The sequence below is a fragment of the Micropterus dolomieu genome, linkage group LG07 (assembly GCF_021292245.1).
Source record: "Micropterus dolomieu isolate WLL.071019.BEF.003 ecotype Adirondacks linkage group LG07, ASM2129224v1, whole genome shotgun sequence".
Taxonomy (NCBI): Eukaryota; Metazoa; Chordata; class Actinopteri; order Centrarchiformes; family Centrarchidae; genus Micropterus; species Micropterus dolomieu.
The window spans coordinates 31,883,744-31,891,614 of record NC_060156.1 but is presented as its reverse complement, the minus strand read 5'-3'; the positions used below and the strand labels follow the sequence as shown (position 1 = coordinate 31,891,614).

The 7,871-nt window shown below is 41.0% G+C and overlaps 1 long non-coding RNA gene across 1 annotated transcript; it reads left to right on the top strand.

Annotated features, from left to right (window-relative positions):
• The first annotated feature begins 3,833 nt into the window (after positions 1-3,833).
• On the top strand, positions 3,834-4,772 carry LOC123973271. Its single transcript, XR_006825586.1, has 3 exons — positions 3,834-4,006; positions 4,112-4,270; positions 4,524-4,772. It is a non-coding gene; the product is annotated as an uncharacterized LOC123973271 (long non-coding RNA).
• The last annotated feature ends 3,099 nt before the right edge of the window (positions 4,773-7,871 follow it).

Below are 7,871 nucleotides of genomic sequence, written 5' to 3'. Positions count from 1 at the left end.
TTCTTCCATTTCCTGATAACTGCACCGACAGTTGATCTTTTCTCTCCAAGTTGCTTTCCGATTCTCTTGTAGCCCAGCCCAGCCTTGTGCAGATCAACAATCTTGTCCCTGATGTCCGTAGAAAGCTCTTTGGTCTTGCCCATGGTGGTGATGTTAGATGCTGGTTGTTTGGGTGTTGACAGGTGTCTTTTATACAGGTAACGAGGTGAGGCAGGTGTATTTGATGTAGATAATTGGTTGGGATTGGGGCTGTGTCTTAAAGAAAGACTAACTGGCTTGTAGGAGCCAGAATACTTGCTGTTTGGTAGGGGGTCATATACTTGTTTTTCCTCATCAGATGGTTATCAATTTTTATAAATTCATATGATGTGATTTTCTGGAATTTTCTTTGGGATTCTGTCTTTCACTGTTAGAATGTACATATGATTAAAATTGTAGATTGTTGCATTCTTTGTAAGTGGGCAAACCTGCAAAATCAGCAAGGGGTCAAATACTTTTTCCCCCCACTGTAGATCCTGATCTGATCCATCACTGATGATCAGAACATGCCAGGAGTTACTTTTGTTGATGTATTTAAAGAAACTGAAATATAGACAAGTAGAAGAAAAAAAGTTAAGTTTTCAATTTATTCATTATTTGTGTTGAATTGTTACTTACAAACTGTTACATACACAACTATCAGTGTATATTTACTTATTTGTAGCAAATGAGCAAACTCGGCTGAGGAGATCCAGTGCCTGCATACAATATGTGAACACCAAATATGAAGTATACTTCCTATCTGGAGTTATATATTCTTCCTAGACCTCCAGAGATTCACTAAGCGTCCAAATAAGGTTATTGTTCACTCCTCTATGAAGATTCTATTGGATATTGGTTCAAATCAAGACACTTGTGTGTAATTTCCGCCATGTGAAACACTTTCTACATAGAGCCAGTCTCAAGTCAAGACCGACAATTCCCAAGTCAAGTCCAAAGTCCTTAACTTTGAGTTTTGAGTCCTAAACAAGTCATAATGTGCACTTCACCAAATTTAATACCATTTCATAGTTAAAAATGAAAGTGTTAACCTGTAAAGAAAAAAGGCAGAGGCCCAGTTTCACACTACAAATGTCAGATCATTCCATGAATTAAATGAAGTGTTGATGAGCTGCACAAATGTTTTTTTATATCACAATTTACATTTGGGCTCGGGGAGGTTATCAATTGGGTTCCAGTAAAAAGGCTCAAGTCCAAGTGAAATCACAAGTCATTGGTGTTAAAGTCAAAGCAGAGTTGCAAGTCTTTTTTTATTTTGTCAAGTCGAGTCTAAAGTCATCATCGTTGTGACTCGAGTCCAAGTCATATGACTCAAGTCCACACCTCTGCCAGTCAGTCTGTCTGTAATGAAACAAAAGAAAGATAATCTTAACCTTGGATTACCTAACAAATGGATAGCGGTGCATCATTATCATGCAGGACATGTTTGATATGGTGCTGATGTTTCAGCCACACTTTCCTTCACTTTTTCTCTCTGCTGTGATGTAGGTTGATGACCAAATACTAACGCTCAATACCACAGCTCATGTGGTTCACGGTGTGGAGCTCTTGAAGGACCAGAATGGAGTTACTGCCAAGATACCTTTGGCCAACGCGACAGTCTTTTTTGATGGCAACACTGCACATGTGGCAGGTACAAAACTCTAAATCCTATCTGGACAACAAGAAGGACAACATGTTTGTGTCCGACGTTGGGCTTTATTTAATTTGATGTTGTTTGAATTTAAGAATGGCTGCTGTAGTTATTTGGTTTATTGATTTGTCTTTGTCTCCTGACACCAGGACATATGGAAGATGTAGTGGGCTTGTGTGGCAGCACCAGCAATCCCAACGAGACCACCAGTGTTAGTTAAATACTGGGAAGTTTCTTTATGATGGAAGGATCATTGTGAATTACCAGCTGGATGATAAAGATATGGACTTTTGTATCTTGTTTTTTTCTCTGTCAGGATGGTAAATGTCACAGTTCCTCAATTCTCTTAGGTATTTCCAGGTGATAATGGCAGGTTCAAAGTCTTTCACTTTGCACATATGTTTGATCCACTGCTGATATAAAAGTTATTTATTAGCCCTTTCATGCATGAATTATGACAGCCTCTGTCAGAATATTTGTCCTGTTTTTATTGCTCTTTAGGCATGCAAAATAAAATTAGAATTTAATTTTTTTAAACACATATTTTTGTGCACTAAGGTAGACAGCGTGTGCATAAGAAATATTTATTCAGCAAACCAATGAATAAAATGATATAGTATGTAAAAAACTATATTTTTAATGCTGTTAAACTAATGTGGTCACATATTTAACATATTCTAGCGCCGCGTTTTTACTAGCTGGTAAAAACGCCAGCAGCGTGACGAGGCGCGGGACAAACACCACACCGAGCACATCCGATCTAGAACGAAACGATGTGGCCACTCGCAGAGGTGTTTCCTCGCCCGCAAAATCTCATGAACCCATGTACGGACAGTCTGTGCTCTCATGTTTCAGCCTTCTCTTCATGCAGAGCAAGGGCCAGAGCAAGTAGGCCTACGTACTTTGTGGTGACATTTTTACACTCAGTAAAATTAAGTAGGCTACCCTACTTGCAGCACATCACCTCCTCGGATTTTATGTATCAAAGCAGTCAGACAAAACGCTGCAAAAAACGCTTTGGTGGACACAGGCCCCTCTGTCTCAGCATCTGTCTCAGCATCCTCAGCTCCACTATCACTGCTGCTAGCATTTGGGGATTATTCTATTTCTGGCAGCCATTCATCACTGCCACTACTATTATCCTCAATTGATTCTGGTGGAATTTGCTCCACTAACCTGAATGCCTTTCTATTACTTGCTACAACGCACTAAATGTTACTCACATAATGGAACTAATCTGCACAAAATATTGTTTTTGTTACAAAAACTGCAGGTTTTACATTCTGATAACATAAATCCACTGATTTACATCCAGAAAAGTTAGTGCACACAAAGTATTTTCAAGAAAAACAAAGTGTCAGTAATAGTTAATTGTATTTGAAATACAGCCAGCGATGCATAATGTCCAATTTAGTGGACAGATGATTAATCGCAATTTCCTCCCAACATAAAATCAATACTTGGAAAGTTTAACAATTGTATTACTCCTTAGTTGTTACTAGATGTTACCAGATTTTATTTACCTGCAGGGGTCTCGTATAGTTGGAGGAATGGCAAGATTTACCTGAGCTGCACAGCGTTTCCGATCGTCCGTCAGCCATCTTGGTTTTGACGATTTGTATCGGCAGTGTATGGCATGACACACTAGTGTCCACTGTAGTGGCTGATATGACACAAGATCATCAGAACCTCTGCCCATTCAAGTAAATCGCTTTTGAATAGCTGTCCTCTGTAGTGACCACTATGCGTGAAAGGGTTAGAGCAGTTTGCATACAGAAGGCTAAAGGGGGTGAAATGTGATTAAATGAATTCACTGGTTTTCTTCCCCTGAAAACATGTCTGTGTTCCTGCAACAATCTAGGTGAACAACACCCAAGTCATCTACAAGAACACCATCATGACAAGTAACAGCTCCAAGAACGGCACCATCACCCGCGGCAACAAAGCAACGATCGACTTCTCCTGCTTCCACACCCAGCCAGAAGTCAGGAGTGTGGCCTTCCTGATCAAAGAGGCCGGCTGAGCATCGTCTGCTTGTTACCGTGCTGACTGATTGTTGTATTTCAAGTTGATCTGAAGTGTGTGTGTCTGTGCTCTCCAGCTCTGTGGTGCAGCATATTGTCTCTGGAGTTTTCAATTACACTCTGATGATGAACGCCTACAACGACCCAGGCCGCACAGAACTTGTCAACTCATCCATTGCGATCGGGGTAGACCAGAAGATCTGGGTGGAGCTGAAGACGAAGGTGACCACGCTGTGGTGACCGACTCCTGCTGGGCAACCAGCGAGGCATTACCTGACGCGGTTCCACGTTACAACCTCGTCATTAAGGGGTGACAAAAAATACTTACACTGAGACTTTGTCAGAGGCTTTGGGAATTAGGCTTTACTGCTGATGCAACTGATGTCATCATGTCTGTTCTCGTCTTTCTGAGCAGATGCCATACAGCTGACCAGACAGTGAAAGTGGTGGGAAACGGACTGGGAACGTCCAACTACTTGTGTATCAACATGTTGAATTCGCCGGGGAAAGTAGCAAACTCCACCTGCACTGCCAACTGAGGCTGTGCCCCAAAAAGGGCAATTCCTGTGCCCCGGTAAGCAGGGCTGGAGGAAGCCCTCCCATACTTAAATTCAAGTAGTAATACAACAATGTGAAAACACTCCATTACAAGTAAAAGTCCTGCATAAGTAAACTAGTATTATGCTGAGTACTTTTTTTAAGTTTACCTGCAAATATTTTTCAATCTTATGCTAAATATTCACTGCACACATATCTGCGTCAGCGTCGACCCTCATAAAGCCAACACAGTCTGAACCCTTAACTTGACCATCCTCTCTGTTTTACAGGTCTGCGGCCCAGGTGGTAACAGGAAGCGCAGATCCTTCAGTTCTCAATACGCAGATGAAACCCCAGCCCTCATCACAATGGCCTGGAGTAATTAGATGAAGACATGGTGTGTATACAGGCACTCAGTTTTGATCTTTAGGGGGGTCTAAATATTGAGTTTTGCTCTTGTGAGTTCCATGCATAAATGTGCCAATACGGTAAAATCTGATTTCAGCTCCCTCATTATTTAAAAGAGCTCTGAAAGTATCCTAACCCAGAGGAAGAGGATTCCCACTTTCCAGAATTTAATTTGATTTCAATTAATGAAATTAAGTCTGAGGTGATTTGATCTTGGTTAGTAACCAGAAAGGGATGTTTAAGATGATTAAAAGACATCATCTGATGATTAAGCTTTTCTTGGAGCTAAAAGTGTAATGTTTGTCCTATGGGAGGCGCTAGAGGAAAGGTGGTGGTGTCATTACACTCTTCCTCTCTTCTACATCTTATGATCAACCTCTAACCCTTAAACATATTAACATTGCTTCGACTTGTTGGGACAAAGGGGAACATTTGTTTGCATTTTAATCACGTATGTTATATTTCTCACACTCCACTATGTATGAAATAACCTGCAATGACAATGAAAGTCAATGAAACATACTTTTGTCAACATACTGTGAAGTATGTTTGGCATGTTATTTGAGATTACACCACTTTCTCTCGGTCTGAGAACATCTGTGAAGGCTTGAATGTTGCTGTATAACTTGTCAATAAACAAAGCTGAAATAAATATAAAATGGATTTGTGTTTGGTTGTTGTTTTAAAAAGGGAAGTATTCAAAGTAATATCAAACATTAATTAATTAATAGAACAACACGAATCACGAACAAGGTCGTAGCTGTCTGTCTCTGTTGTTTTTCTGTGGGATTATGACGTCTTTAAATATACTAAAGCAGTGGTTCTAAACCTGGGGGTCACGACCTGGTCCCAGGGGGGTCGCGAGAATGCTGCTATAGACACAAAATTAGAAAAAACATAACTTAAAAACAACTAGACGGACTACAGATGTGAATGGAATCCCTTTGGATGGACACAGTGGCTGTGTTCGAAACGGGCTAAACTGCTGTCTCAGCAGGTGTCTAACAGGACAATGAGGCATCGAGTGCCGTTCGAAATGCAATTTTTCAATAGCTAGTTAGCTGATGCTAAGGCTCTTCTGACATCCAGAAGAGACGCAAGACGGCATGCTGACGTCACACGTTGCCGTAAGTGCTGCCCTAGATGGCTGTTCGAAACTAATGTAAACAGAGCTGCATTCACTTGAAAGTGATGCCTTCTGAGGCAGCTGTCTATTACGGTATCGAGGCAGCGAGGCAACTGCCTTCCATTTCGAACACAGCCTGCAAATATTTTGCACTGTTTAATCCAGTAGAATCAGAATCAGAATCAGCTTTATTGGCAGTTATGTGTACACATACGAGGAATTTGACTCAGGATTGTACATTGCTCATGATGTGCTTACTCATACAAAAATACCATAACACAATAAAAAAAATAATAAAATAAAATCAGACACAAACTACAGTATAGATAACACTAATATACACACTATGAACAAAAAAATATAGACATATTGACAAATAGTGCAGTGATCAGAGTGTAAAGGATGCAAGAGTAAACTATTATTCTCATTATGTACATGTTGAAGGTGGATATGATATACAGGTACACATACATGCATACATGTACACATGTACACAGTGTGATGGACCATAGTGCAAAGGATGCTGGAAAAAATAAATAAGACCTATGACCTTATGACCTGAGGTAGGTGCATTGGTATACAGTATACATAATGTGACATAGTATGAACAGCACTGAAATAGAGAATGGTGAATAAATAAATAATAAGTGGTAACCAGTAAACAGATGCTAATTAGAGACAGAGTTACTGGGTTACTGCACAGGAATTGTTCCTGACACTGTGAGTCAGAAATCAGCTGTTCATCAGAATGATGGCTTGTGGGAAGAAACTGCTTCTGTGTCTGTTGGTTTTGCCGTACAGTGCTCTGTAGCGCCTACCAGAGGTGGAGGAGATGGAACAGGTTGTGTCCGGGGTGAGATGGATCTGCAGTGATGTTTCCTGCCCGTTTCCTGACTCTGGAAATGTATAAGTCCTGAATGGAGGGCAGGTTGGCACCAATTATTTTTTCTGCAGTCCTGACTTTCCGTTGTAGTCTGCTCCTGTCCTTTTTGGTGGCAGATCCAAACCAGACAGTGATGGAGGAGCAGAGAACAGACTGGATGATGGCTGTGTAGAACTGGATCAGCAGCTCATTATGCAGGTTGAGCTTCCTGAGCTGATGCAGGAAGTACATCCTCTGCTGGGCCTTCCTGATGATGGTGTCAGTGTGGGGCTCCCACTTTAGGTCCTGGGATATAGTGGAACCCAGAAACCTGAAGGATTCCACAGCAGACAGGGTTGTTTAGAATGGTGATGGTGGGCAGAGTCGGGGGGGCTCATCCTGAAGTCCACGGTCATCTCCACAGTTTTGAGCATGTTAAGCTCCAGGCTGTTCTGACCACCAGAGAGCCATCTGATTAACCTCCCGTCTGTAGGCCGACTCGTCACCGTCCCGGATGAGGCCGATGACCGTTGTGTCGTCAGCGAACTTCAGGAGTTTGACAGATGGGTCTCCTGAGTTTCAGTCGTTGGTGTAGAGAAGGGGTATTCAATTAGATTTCAAAGAGGTCTAGTTAGAGAAAATTTCCTGAAGCAAAGGTCCGGAACATCAAAACGACGAACTTGCGTTATCATTCAGTACTATAACCTATAGTTGTATCAACACATGTTTTTAGTCAACAATGGACTGTCAAATCAAATAATATTTCAGTCAGTTTTCACATCAAACTGGAGGGATAATAAATAATAACTATTCAAATAATAAATTCTAAATTTAAGTAAACTAAAGTGCCTAATTTTTAGAAAAAATTTAATAAAAAGTGTAGCCTCAAGTGATGAAGTGTAGTCTTAACCAATTTTATAATAAACACTCAACACATCATAACAAATGAACAGCTGTAATGCCTCCTTCTCTTTCATTTCCTCTTACAGAGCTACCACTTTCCTACTTTCTGTTGTTCAGTGAGAAACGTGAGCTGAGGAATGTACATGTAAAAATCTGTACATTCTTGATTAAAGGTCATGTGAAATCTCTTTTATCTTTCGTCTCCTCAATTCGGGTGTGTTTCCAAAACGTCTCTGGTGATTCTCGCGGACTCGACTCGCAAGCCTCGGTATGCACAGATTTGATTGGCTGAGCAGCGTCACATGAGACGATTGGAGCACATGCGATTGGTCTGTGAGT